A 14,221-nucleotide genomic window follows, 5' to 3' on the forward strand; every position below is an offset into this window, starting at 1 on the left:
TTCAGTGAGGGGAAATGATGGAGACAGATTTGTCGGCTTATAGAGGAAATAAAAATAAAGACTGTGGTGCCCTCAAAAATGTATTTCGTATCTCTCCAGGTGAGTCTGTTTTCCCGTTTAGTCACTGCAGACTCTTGCTGTCTGTCACTACGTTTTGGAGGAAGAAGTCACTTGTACCTGTGTCCTTAGTCTGTGCTGATTGGTTCCCTTGCTTTGTTGTGAAAACAAAATAAAATTGAAGTATTTAAAATAAATAAATCAAATCCCTCCCCACTGTATTTCTGCAGGAGCTGCCCCTGATGCTGAGGAGCCACTTCCTGTTGGGCAAGAAGTCTCAGACCAGGAGGGGGACGAGCAGCTGCAGTCTGTCACCGTTAAAGAAGAGCCCCCGTTTGTGGACCCTCTCCCCGCCTCTCCTGCCCCTTTTGACTTTCACACTGTTGTCATCAAAGAGGAATTAATAGACCAAGCAGATGACCTGGACTCTGACGGGGCTCCCGACACGGTGGACCCTGTGAGCGGTGCCCCCGTGCAGAAGGAGGCCATGCTTGGGGGTCTGCCATGGGAGGCAGAAAGCACAGGGGCAGCGTCTCCGAGACCTATAGATGAAGTAGCTGCCCAGCCAGCCTTTCACATTAAGAAAGAATCCAGCAGGCGGCTGCTAGTCGTGGGAGAAGGGGACCCAGGTGGAGAAGCCCAGGAGAAGCGAACTGGCAGCAAACTGAAGAGAGTGGACAGTGAAAGAGGGGTACCTGGTGAGAAGACTACATGGGAGGAGCTGGACAGACCTGGGCAGGGAGCCAGTGCAGCAAGCAGATTTGCAGGTCTGTGCAACTGCCGCGTCATGCTTTAGTTTACCCAGTGCCTTTCACAACCAAATATCCCACAGATAAGATAAACAGACGCACACACTCCAGTCCAGTCAGTGACTCTGCAGCAGTACACTGACATTCTTGCATTCAGACTTTCAGTTGACAGTTACAGACAAAAAGGTGTCAGTGTTTGTCTGTTTGTGAGTGTGCGTGGGTCACGTGCCAGTGACCAGTCGGACCAGCTGTAAGGAGGTGGTGTGTCTGGGTGTGTTTGTACAGGCGGGCCCAGCAGAGACGGGCTCCGGCAGCAGAGCCCCCAGACCCGCTGCTCCTCGGTGGGGTACAGCCTGCGCAAGAAGCCAAGAGCCAGCTACAAGCTCAAAGAGGCCATGAGTCAAAACGGTGCAGGTGAGTGACTCCTTGTGGGAGGCAGACAGCTCGGGGTCAGGGAGGGTCTGGGGTCGCAGCGTGCGTAGTGAAAGTAGGCCAGAAGGGGGCAATTCTAGTCCTTAAGGAGCCGGGTTCTTACAGATTTTAGTAGGATACCCCCTTGAATCACTGCACATTTGTGTAACACTACATCTATTGGGCCAGCAATTAATCTGAAGGGGATACTGTAGTTACCAGCATACAAAACATCCCAGGTTAAAGTTTCTGCATCTTGTGTCCCCCGGGGTGTCTTTCTGGTAGGCGCTTGTTGATGATGGCACCACTGCCCGCGTCGGTTATGTTTTTACCTTAATAATTTAGGTCCTATTCCACAGGTGATTTTGAGTTCCACGTGCCTAGACAGACCTACAAAATAACGCTTGCCTTAAATGATCAAAATAGAACTAGACGACAGCCTGGGAAGAGTTGCATGCTGGGAACTATTGGATCCTGCAGCACTTTTTAACTGTTAAAGCATATTGGACCTGAAAGAGAGAGCAGATCATCTCTGTAATTTAGATAATTGGATTGAATGAAAGGCAGACAATAATGTGGAGCTTCCTACCTCTACATTAAGGATTTTTATCTAAACACACATGGCCGAGCGACTGAGAACAACTCTTGCGTCCGTACTCTCTGCGTTGCCATGTGCCTTTAAACCAGGGCTGGCCAACCCCGGTCTCGTAAAGCCGCAGCTCCTTCTGGGTTTTTAGTTTTTAAAATGGTTCCCTGGGACGATTGTCGGGTTTAATTAGTCGATATGGTGTGCAGTGAGGGGATGATTTAGAGAGAGCTGGAAAACCTGCAGACTTATGGCTGTTCAGGGGCAGGGTTGTAAACGTAAACCAAACCTGTCTCTTTTATATCGTTGTCCATTTCAAAGGGAAATCAATTCCAGATATGAATGCAAGATGTGTGATGCTCTCAAAGTAATCACAAACGGGCCCACGATGAGTTGTCTTGTATGCTATTGAGAGAGAACTGCATTGGAAAATGCTTATTATGTGAATTATCTTTATTTTCTATGGGGGTGGTGGGCAGGCGGCATGACGTCGGCAGCCCTTTTTTCTCGCCACCGAGACGAGGATCCCAGGGTCAGACGGCGCAAGGAGGATTTCGACAGGCGGCTGCAGCAGCTCCTGCGGCATAGCGCGGACCACAAATCTGTCCGATCAGTGCTCCCCCGCATCCTGATTACTGCCCTCTCGTCCAGGAGGTGGAGCAGGCGCCAGTCCGCCTCGGAAAGGCCAGTGAGTGGAGCCAGAGTTGGGGCAGGCGTTTCTGGGGTTTGAAGATGAGCGTTACCAAGTGTCTCTTCCACAGACGGTCCACTGCTCCCTCGCTTTCTAAAATACTTCCTCCATAAAAGGGGGAGGTGGGGCAAGCTTTTGACATCTTCCTCATTGTGCACCAACTGTCGTGGCCCACGCCAAAATGCCTCACACCGACTTCCCCAAGCATCACCTGCAGCGTCATCCCACTCCACCTCTCCCTCTGTGCGCCTTTGCAGCACCAATTAGGGTCCAATGGAGAATCTGTCTAGAGGAACCCAAAGATTCCGGTTCCTGGGGGACAGTTGGACTTGATTGACATTTGAGACATTATTTCCTCTGCAGTCTCAATGAATAAAGCTAAATATTTTATTTTTTTATTTTGTTTAAGCCACCCACCATCCCTCTCTCTCTCCCATTTGTCTGTCCCTTATTACCCAATCCAGCAGGGTTCATGGGTCAGCCAACACAATGATCTTATTAATAGCCCTGGAATACTTTATATTGAGTAGACTGTGTGTGTGCAGTAATGTACTACTTCTCCTACTTGCCAGTCTTGTTCTTTCTTTTGTGCCTTCTCTCGCTCTCTCTCCATTTGACTTAAACCCAACTGCTTTATCTCCTGTCTGTCTCACACTTCCCTCTCGTTAATTTCTCTCTGCTTTCTCACTCACAATCCCTTTTGCTGCCTGTCCTCTCTTTCTGTTCCCTGCTCCTCTCTTTTTCTGTTATTCACCTTGACGGCCACCCTTTGTCACTTTCAATAGACTCCCCTCCTCGCCCTGCTCACTTGCACCCCATTTTTTCTCTCTCACTCCCTCTCTCGCTTTCTCTCTGCACAGATGTGCTCTCTCCATCCTCCTCCTGCCTCCAGTGGCCCGTGTCTGTCCTGGCCCCGATCCAACCCGGTAGTCGCCTCGAGAATTCCGACCCCGCTCCCCAGTCTGGTCCAATGGCATCTGAGCACCCCCAGCCGAGCAGGACTCACCCCATGGCTGTCTCCACAGATGACTGTAGGCCTAGCCACCACTGTGCCCAGTGCGGCAAGAGCTTCAAAACTACTGGGAGACTCCTAGTACACCAGCGTGTGCACACAGGGGAGCGGCCTTACCCCTGTGCCTAGTGTGGGAAAACGTTCTCTCAAGTATCCATGGTCAAACAACACCAGCGAGTGCACACAGGGGAGCAGCCCCACAGCTGAGCCCTTTGTGGCATGTGCTTTGGCCACACGGGGCACCTGTTCAGGCAACCTTCTCATTCATACGGGGCAGCGGCCCTACTAGTGCACTCAGTGCGACAAGAGGTTCCGGCACAGGGACAATCTGAGGACCCACCGCCATGTCCACAGGGGGGAGGGGGCAGAGATATTGAGAGGGTGAGAGAGAGAAAGATGATGCACAGCTGGGGCTGAGAGTGTTGTCAAACGGACAGACAGGAGGGCAGAGAGAGACTGACCACTCGGAGAGAAAAGCGTTTCATTTGGAGGAAGCCTAGGGTGGAGTATTGCCACCCGTTCCTGGCCACGGCCCTTTTAACATCCGATTGGCTTGAAGGCTTCCTTCAGAGTTGGGCCTGATTGGCTGGCAGCTCCCATTGAGCAAAATTTTGTATTTTGTATTTTTTTTTTAAATTATTTGATCCATTGTGTTTTTGTTTGTTTTGTATGCTGTAGTACTTAGAGCTGTACAGGTCTCTAACAGATCCTGCAGGTCTGTTAAATAAAGCAGTGTTGTACCTTCAGTTTGTAGTCTGCAGACTGTCTGTAAGTTGCACAGTGCCGCTTATTACACTGCGATCATGACAAGTACTGTTGCTCATAAAGTACTTGTATCCAAACCAGCGTGCAGAGATTTGGGCAGTGGCCTTCACTGACTGTAGTATACTGCTGCTACTGCAATGAGTCCTGACTACAGTTCTGCAATGCTGCTGCAGAGTCACTGACTGGACTGAACTTAGGGTCTCATCTGAAAGTCAGAGCACAAAGAATTCAGCAAAGGATGGTACAGTAACTCCCTCAGGATGGACACTGCAGGTCAGTGAGGGTTTGAGGCACCTGCCGGTAACAAGAGCTTCTCCCAAACACCAGGCCTGACTGATCAGGGTCTCAATCTTCACTGCACCGTGAGTCTCTAGCCCTGCCTGTGTGATTTTCTGTTTCTCTGTCTATATGTGCAGGTGTCTCCATGTGTAAGAGACACGTCTGAATGAAGCATGAACATCAAAGAGAGGCTCTGTACCAAACACTGTACAGATTACACTATATAGTAATGGTCTGCTGTCCCAAAACCTAAAGACTTGTATGCATTTGCTATTAAGATCCTGAGGAACTAAGAGGCTCCTCATGGTTAAACAAAAAAAAACACACAAGCAGTTCAGATCATAATAATAATAATAATAATAATAATAATAATATAATGCTGGTGGACTCTGCACTGTTCTCATTGGCAGCTGCACCAGTTGTCCCTATGGCAGAGTTATCACACTGTGAGTGTTTGGTCCAGTGGTGATGCGCGCACACATCACTTGATTCGCTCATCAAATGCTTTACAATGATCAATGAGAGAATCCAAAGTGTGCTATTCTAATATTAATAATAACATTTTATTTTATTTCAGGTTGCTGGTTAGATAAATAATATATATACCATCACAATACCAATTGTTTGTGTAAAGTAAAACCAGTATAATTGGTGTTTTTAAAGACGCTGATAATCTGATGGAACCTTTAACTTCTAAACATCTAAAGTACACTTATTATTTAAAGATATGATGTATATATTTATTTATTTATTTATTTTGCCAGCTTCTCTTCAACAGATAATTACACACAAAAGTACCCCATGCTAAGATCCTCCATTGTACAGACTACAGAGGTTTGCATAAAATAAAAATGTCACAAAACTTGATAAGATTGTTGACTGGTGAACAAAAAATAAAACCATGAGGACATGAAATACAAGAATGATGAATATTGTGTTTTGCTTAAACGGTCACGGTGGAAACAGAGAGAGCTATTCGCTTAGCCAATGCTTGTCCACATGGTCTTCAAGAATAGTTAAAAATCTCCAAAAATACACCACTACACTGTGTACAATTACTACAGTACTAAGGGGAGCAATGTTTTAGGTGAACATAGCACTCTTGAACATGTGAAGGAAAATGAAAACGCTACATTTATAATCTTTTCCAGTATTATGTAGAAGTAGTTGGTCAATTGACAGCGATGGCTCCAGCAGCTCAGAAATTGTGTGCAGTCTGGCCTGGGTCTTCCCTCTGGAGCCACACTAGTCTGGGGAGGAAACACAGAACAGCAGGACTGGTTAATGTGAAAGATCCTGTGTGGACTATAGTATATAAATAGTCTTAAACTTGTAAATGTTCTTAAACAGACAGAATTTAATGTGTTAATTTGAATCAATGTATTGATTGATTCCTTTACTTGTAAATTCACTTACTTATCAATGACACCTCTGAATAGGTCATTCAGCTCTAGAACAAACTTGGTTCAGATGGGCATATAGTGACTGTGCAGTTTGCACTGCCCTTCTATAAGAACCAGTGGGGTGGCTGTCAGGAGATGATGTCAGAGTGGGAGGGGCTTGAGTCATAGTACCTGTCACAGTTCCATAGCCTTGACCCTCTTTCCCCACTAGAGGCCACCAATGTTCCCTTGCCTTTTCATGCTCCCTTCACTGCTTTCCTTTTTTCACTCTGTCAATTAACATTCCTCCACACCCTTGTGCACTTCTGCTCCTGTCCCCTGTTCTCATTGGTTCTGCTCCTGCCTTCCTAGTTTCTGCTCTCCTTTATAAACCCCTCACTGCGCTCACTCTGGGTGAAGTGTTGTCAGCTCTCCCTGCATCACCAACCCTTGTGCCCCTTGTGCCCCTTGTGCCCCTTGTGCCCCTTGTGCCCCTTGTGCCCCTTGTGCCCCTTGTGCCCCTTGTGCCCCTTGTGCCCCTTGTGCCCCTTGTGCCCCAGTTTTTCGGTCCTCCCACGAGGCAACCATGACGGAACACTTCGCTGCTAAATGGACCCAGCGATGCTGACTGCCTTTGCAACCCGGGGGGCCATGATCAGGGAGAATACGCGGCTGCTCCAGGGGCTTATTGCCAAATTGAACCTGGTGCTTGAGCGCCTTCCTGTGCAGCAGCCTCTCCCGGTTGCCCAGCCAGAGTTCCAGGCCCCGGTCACCCTGCCAGAGGTCCCGGTCCCAGCCGCCGCCGCCCAGCCCAAGTGCCCGGTCGCCGCCGCCGTCCAGTCCGATGCCCCAGTTCCGGTCCCGTCCGCCGCCGTCCAGGTAGTACTTAGACCTCTCACGGTTTACGAACCAGTACCTGCACCAGCCTCACGAATGATGGAGCCTTCCATGGTTCCTGCTGCTCTGCCTTCCGTGCCTGCTGCAGCCTCTGAGGCTCCGCCTCCTGTGGCCGAGGCTTCCACGGCTCCGGCTCCTCCCGAGGTTTCCTGGGCTCCGCCTCCTGAGGCTTCCACGGCTCCTGTGACTCTGCCTCCTGAGGCCCCCTCGGTTCCACCTTCCCAGGCTCTGCCTCCAGAGGCATTTACAGCTCTGCCTTCTATGACTCCGCCTACTGAGGCTTTCGTGCCTCCCGGGGCATCGACCGTATCGTTTCATGAGACTGCACCTCCCTCGGCTCTGCCTTATGAGGCTTCTACGGCTCTGCCTCCTTTGGCGTCGCCTCCTGTGGTTACACCTTCCTTGTTGCCGCCCCCCGAGACTGTGCCTCCTTCGGTTCTGCCTCCAGTGGCGCCACCTTCCCTGGCGCCGCCGCCTCCCGTGACTACCACGGCGCTACCTCCCGAGGCCTTCGCAGCGCCGCCTTCCATAGTTTCACGGTCTCCATCTCCTGAGCCTTCCAGGACTCCACCACCGTCGGCTTCGCCTCCCAAGGCATCATTCTCGGAGTCTCCTAAGGCTTCCGCGGCTTTGCCTTCCCCGGCCCCGGCTCCTGAGGCCTCCTCAGCTCTGTCCACCGAGCCTCCAACACCTCCTCCGCCCGACCCCGACCCGGACCCTGCCTCTGTCTGGAGATTGCTTTCCAGTTCTCCAGACCCTGCATCTGTTCAGAAGCTGCCTTCCGGCCCTTCGGATCCTACCTCTGTCCTGCGGTGGTCTTTCAGATCTCCAGACTCTGTCCTTGACCTGTGGCTACCCCCAGACCTCCTGAACCTGTTCCTGTCCTGAGGCCGTCTCCCAGACCACCTGCTCCCGTTCCAGTCCTGTGGCCACCTCCAAGACCTCCAGACCCCGATCCTATCCCGTGGCTGTCCTTCAGCCCTCTTGACCCTGACTTGTGGCCACCTCCCGACCTTGCCTTTTGGCCACCCTCTGGAAATCTTGACCTTTCCCTCCTTCTTGTCTTCTGTATCCCCACTACCTTTGTTCCTGCTCTTCTGTCCCGTGGCTGTCCCCGCCGTGTCCAGTCCCGTTCGGCTGCACCGAGAGTGGAGTGGAGGGAGGGGTAATGTCACAGTTCCATAGCCTTGACCCTCTATCCCCACTAGAGGCCACCAATGTTCCCTTGCCTTTTCCTGCTCCCTTCACTGCTTTCCTTTTTTCACTCTGTCAATTAACATTCCTCCACACCCTTGTGCACATCTGCTCCTGTCCCCTGTTCTCATTGGTTCTGCTCCTGCCTTCCTAGTTTCTGCTCTCCTTTATATACCCCTCACTCTGGGTGAAGTGTTGTCAGCTCTCCCTGCATCACCAAGCCTTGTTCTCCTGGTTCTCCTGGTTCTCCTTAGCGCCTTGTCCTGTAACCCTGTCTCTCTCTCTCTTGCTCCCTGTCCTCCCTCTTTCGCTCTCTGTCCTGTCTTTGTTTCTCTGTTCTGTTCTGTATCTGTTTCTCTTGACCTCCTGGATTTTGGCCTTAGCCTGTGACCTCGACCACGCCTCTGATCTCTCCTTGGCTTCTGTCTGCTCATTGTACTAGCTCTGCACTTGGGTCCTTTCTCTACAGCTTTACGGCCCTCCCACGAGGCAACCGTGACACTACCTCAGTAGCAGATGAACTGGAGTTTCTCCTCACAGGGTCTGTCAGTCCAGCGGTGGTCAGCAGTGGACATGGCTCCACAGGGGCTGGAACTGGACTGAAGCTCGGGCTCCCCCTGCATCCAGTTCATGTAGGTCATGGGGTCCTCGTTCACCCAGAACCAGAACCCAAACAGGCGGCTCTGCCTCAGGCCCAGCCAGACGTGATGAGTCTGGGCGTTTTGGGTCAGCGCTGTGAGGTTGTACTCCTCTGAGACGATGCTGGCGAGATCAGTGTAGTGAGAGCGGCAGTGATTCAAAGCCTCCTCCCACGTCTTTTTCTCCCTCGCCAGGATTAATTCTTCTAGAGAAAGAGAAGATCTTCATTAACTTAAAACAACTTGCTAATTTAATTGAAACTGTATGTTATTTCTATCAGACTTTTAGGACCAAGAATTAAACCAATGCTGTCTGGACTATGGGACCCAGATCTGCTTAATAAGGTAACTGTAAACCATGCAGATGGGCTGTGGTCCAGTTACAGACCTTAACAGAATCATTCAGTGAAGGAGAAGTCTTACCCTTGTAGCAGAAGAAGGGTTGTACAACATTGCATTGCTGGTCATTCCACTTGCCCCTCACTGTAGACCATAAACGCAGCTCCACACACTTCTCTGCACTCTGGTAGTTGTCAGGCTGTTTCTCATCCCAATTTTGAAAAGTTGAGTTTCCCCCATCAGACCACTTCCAGGGCTCGTTGAACAGCCCTATCCAGACCTCAGTGCACCCAGCTCTCTCCCTCACTGCCTTGTTCTCACTGTCGTTCCGTATAGTGACCAGGTCTGTGTGGTGCTTTCGGCAGTAGTCTCGAGCTGCGGCCCAGTTTTTACTCTCATTGATCAGAGTGTAATTCTGGGAGATATTGCTGGGCTCTGAGAGAGAGAACAAAGATGAGGCTGTGAGCTGAAGGTTGGAGAGCCAGTTCAGATAATCGCTTCAACACATTGTCAGTTTAACTGGCAGTGTCTCACAGCAGTAGTTGACCTACTTTGCTCACGGACTGGCTTGACCCCTATTTACACTAATAACATAGGATGTATGAAATTAAATGAATTGCCAAATAACACTGTTTCAAATGAAGGGTGTGAATTCTAATACTATATGGGCCCAAACCTGCACTCTGATTGGAGGTTTTCCCCAGTTGACTCCTCAAGATCTCCTTCAGTTATAATTTACAGCACATGTTGCTGCTACTGTCTGTCCCCGTTACCCAAGGGATAAGTCACTGGCCTCCTAAGAGATCAATCTGGTGTTTGAACATCTCTCGGCCGGTCACATGTCTCCTCTTGTTGACCCTTTGTCTATGAGAGACACTACAGGCAAGATGGGAATGGGTGCCTCTCAGCTGTACACCTGCCCTGTGTCCATTTGCCTGAGGTCACCACTCCAGTCACTCCAATCACCATGTCAACACTGAGCCCTACCTGTGTAGCACATGAAGGGGTTGGCATTGAAACAACACTGATCATCCCAGGTTCCATTCTCCAGCATCTTGGCACAGAACAGGTCCCTACTCCAGTTGTTGTAGCTGACTGGCTCTCCGCTGGACCACTGCCAGTTCTGGGGGCCATGATACAGCCCTATCCAGGCTCTGTTCTCATGAGGTGCTGAGGGGGAGATGTTGAGTAGGTGATCTATGTCTGCTTGGTTGTCCACAGTGGCCAGGTCAGTGTAATTCTCTCTGCAATGTCTTTGAGCCTCTGTCCAGTTCTTGGGGTTCTCCACGTAGTAGAATGTCCTGAGGTGGCAGGAAGCAACGGCAAAGATCCCTGAGGAGCCAAGGGTAACGCAGGCTATTATTATTGATTCTGACTATGACAGTGATTCTTATTATTTTATATTCATGATTATTAATATGAATGATTGTGATTAAGAATGATGACTAAGAAATATACATTATCATTATATCATCATATATAGATAATTGAAGTTATGCTTATCAAAAAGGAGATGCTTTACTTATAATCTACACAGCAGGGCAAAGAACATCTCTCCACAAACTGAAAATAATCAGCTGTGGTTGTCAGGTGCTGGAGGGGGGAGGAGAATGAATGGGTGCTTTTACACTGCCATATCTGATCCTGATCAAATGCATAATAAGCCATTTATTTTTCCTGACTTAAAATATGACAAAAAATATGATTATGTATTTTTTGCTACCTTAAAATATCAAGCCATTTACTGTGAATTTTAACTATTTTATTTATAAGTGGGCTGGCAATGCGGGGAGAGGCAGGCGGCTCTAACTGCGTGTGTATGGGGAGGTGGTTTGCAGGTCTGTGCACCAGCATGGAGACCGTAGCACAGAGCCCTGTTCAGTTGCTTTATTTAATTAAATTTTCCCTTCCTGGTTGGGGACAGAAACCACCGCCTTCTAATCCCCTGTGTCTGTCAATTACACCCCAGAGTCTCAACTCACCTGCAACCAGGAGAGCAGCTCCTCCCAGGACCATGATGAAACAATCTGTACTAAGAGAGAGGGGGAGAGACAGAAAGAGAGAGGGAGAGAGAGAGAGAGGGTGGTTAGTTGCAGAAATAATGAGCTCAAACAAACAATAGCTTTTTATTTTGATTATAATTATAGCAGAGATCAATATTTTAATATCTTAATATATTGTTTAACATTTAAACCAGATTGTATTTCAATACACAACAGTGCCGCCCCCTCTGAGCTGGGGCAGATCAAACAGCTCCTAAACATAATTAAGAGTGTATAGATAGGAATTTGTGCATTGTATTTCATTCAAAATAAAAGGTGTTTGTTTTTTAAGAGCTCATTATTTCTGCAACTATCTGCCCTCTCTCTTATTTAGAAAAAAAACAAATTAAAAAAAGTAAATTTTGGTAAGATAATTAAAATCATTATGAAATCACTGTCAGTCTGTAGTTGGAACATGCAGAGCCTGTATTCCTTGACTTTTGGGCTGAAGAGCACAGACACAGATTGTTATTTTGCAGGAAACATGGTGCTGCGAGGGCATGTGCATGTGCTTTCCCTCATGCTGCAGGCAGGTCATAGAGCCCTCTTTGAAATTCGGCACAGTCCGGCATGGCAGAGACTCTGGGGGAATCATTTTGTGGTACAGAGGGGAACTGGCTGCCTCAATCCACCCAATTAAAAGAGGAGAGTCCCATATTTGGCACTGGGTATATACATCCTTAATGGCAGGATCAGAGGGGACTCTTTAGGTAGATTCACCTACTGCTCAGCTCTGGGATTCAGTGTAGTGGACTATGGCATCGCAGACATTGATCCCTCCTTAATAAATGCATTCACTATCAGATCACAAACCCCCCTGCCAAATTACTGTATTCATAAAGAGAATACAGCAGGGTAACTCACAGACACAGTCCTGTGAGCTGCACAACCTCAACCATTCCTACAGATGGGCTCCACATAGCACAGAAACATACAGAGAAGCAATCGACACTAATGAAATACAATCATTGATCTACACATTTAGACAAACACAATATCAGCACAAAAACAGGTGTAACTCGGGCTGGACATGATAGAAATCATAGATTTAAAAAAGCAGCAGAAAAATCCAAATTAAAAATGGTAAATCTTAAAAATAACAAATTCAGAGACAAATGATTTGATGAAGAATGTAAATCCACAATGAAATAACTGAGACTGCTATCAAATCAAAAACAAATATCCGGACAGCCCCAATTTACACCGGAAACACTCAGACAATACAAACACACATCAATAAAAAATTCAGTGAAATTCAGGAGTCAATAAAACAAAATATTTTTTGGGAAACCTGGAACAACCTTAACCTTAACAAATAAAGAAGAATTGCCAAAATTGAAACACCTGGAAAAACCATTTTGAAAACCTTTACAAAGAAGCAGAAAACAAAAAAGAAACTCAGATTTCCATCTGCAAAAATTTAATACAATTAGAATCCTGTATTAAAGACAATCAGAATCCCCTAGACACCCCGACCACAGTAGAGGAGCCGAGTGACAAACTCAAGGTCTTCAAATCAAAGAAAGAGAAAGAGCGTGCCAGACAGCATCAACGCAGAGATGCTGAAACACAGCAGCCCTGAGCTGCAGGAGGCGCTACTTAAACTGCTCAATCTCATACTGAGAGCTGGGTATTTCCCTGAGACCTGGAACCAAGGGATTATAACACCCATATATGAGTGGAGACAAATTAGACCCCAACAAATACCGGGGTGTCTGTGTGAGCAGCAACCTGTGGAAGGTATGCAGTATCCTCAACACCCAGATACTGGCCTTCCTTACCGAGCACAGTGTCCTAAGTAAGAGTCAGATTGGCTTCCTCCCAAAACACCACACCTCTGATCATATTTACACCCTACACAACCTAATTAATAAATTAATTAAAGTATATGACATAATCAAATCCATGTATACATAATATAAATGTGGAATAAATATTGTCAATAAAAACATTTTTTTCCCACAATGGCGGGGAGTAACATTTCACTGAAGTTACATTCCTGGTCTATGCAGATGACCTGGTGCTGCTGGAGCAGTACTGTCAGACCTGGGCTCTGGCAGTAAACATGAACAAAACCAGAGTCATGATATTTCAAAAGAAAGGCAGATCTCAGGGACACAGGTACCACTTCACTCTAGGCAGCAGCACCCCAGGGCACAGCACCAGCTACACATACCTGGGTCTGACCATCAGCGCCTCAGCGAGCTTTAACCAGGCAGTGAATGCACTAAAGGAGAAGGCATGCAGGGCTTTTTATAACATCAACAGGAGGCTCTATAATATCCATCCTCCCATTAGAATTTGGCTAAAAATTCTCCAAAGTATAATTCAACCAATATTCTTATATGGCAGTGAAGTGTGGGGACAAATCACCAACCACAAGTTCACAAACTGGGACAAACACCCCACAGAAGCCTGCAGAGTTCTGTATAAATATATTGAAAGTACAGAGAAATACACCAAACAATGCATGCAGGGCTGTATTAGGCCTTTATCCACTGATTATTAACATTCAAAAAAGATCACTGAAATATTGGATTCACCTAAAAAATAGTGACTCTACCTCACTCCATTTCAAAGCCTTGCAATACCAGGAGCTCAGCCCAGAGAAGAGTCCCCTCAGCTGGTCCTGAGGCTCACCGAGCAGAGCCATACTACTCTCAGTCAGCTGCAGGACAGCACTGCACAAACAATGCCAATTCGACTGAACCAAATTATACAACCTCTCAAACACTCTTATCTGGCCCATTGAGAAACCAACACTAAAACACAAAACAAACTTGAGTGCTATTGGACCCTCAATCAAAACTACAGCCTGGCTGAATACCTGGTGACTGTCAGAAACACAAAGCAGAGGCGAATCCTGACCAGGTCATTGAGGCTCAGTGACCACAGCCTGGCCATAGAGATGGGCCGACACGGGCAGAACTGGCTGGCCAAGAGATGCACTTTCTCCTGACCTGTGAAAAAATACTCCCAAACACGGGACAATTTTATTAATAAAATCACTCTCTCCATCCCACAGTTCCCACAAATGACAAACACAGAAAAACTGTCAGTCATGCTGGGAGAGGGACACACGCCCAATATGTATCCACCTGTCACAGCCTATGGGGCACAATATGCAATGTGCATAGTTTCTGAGGTACATTCTTGTTATTTCTGTGTTTGATAAAAAA

This window comes from Amia ocellicauda, chromosome 14 (genome assembly GCF_036373705.1).
Source record: "Amia ocellicauda isolate fAmiCal2 chromosome 14, fAmiCal2.hap1, whole genome shotgun sequence".
Taxonomy (NCBI): domain Eukaryota; kingdom Metazoa; phylum Chordata; class Actinopteri; order Amiiformes; family Amiidae; genus Amia; species Amia ocellicauda.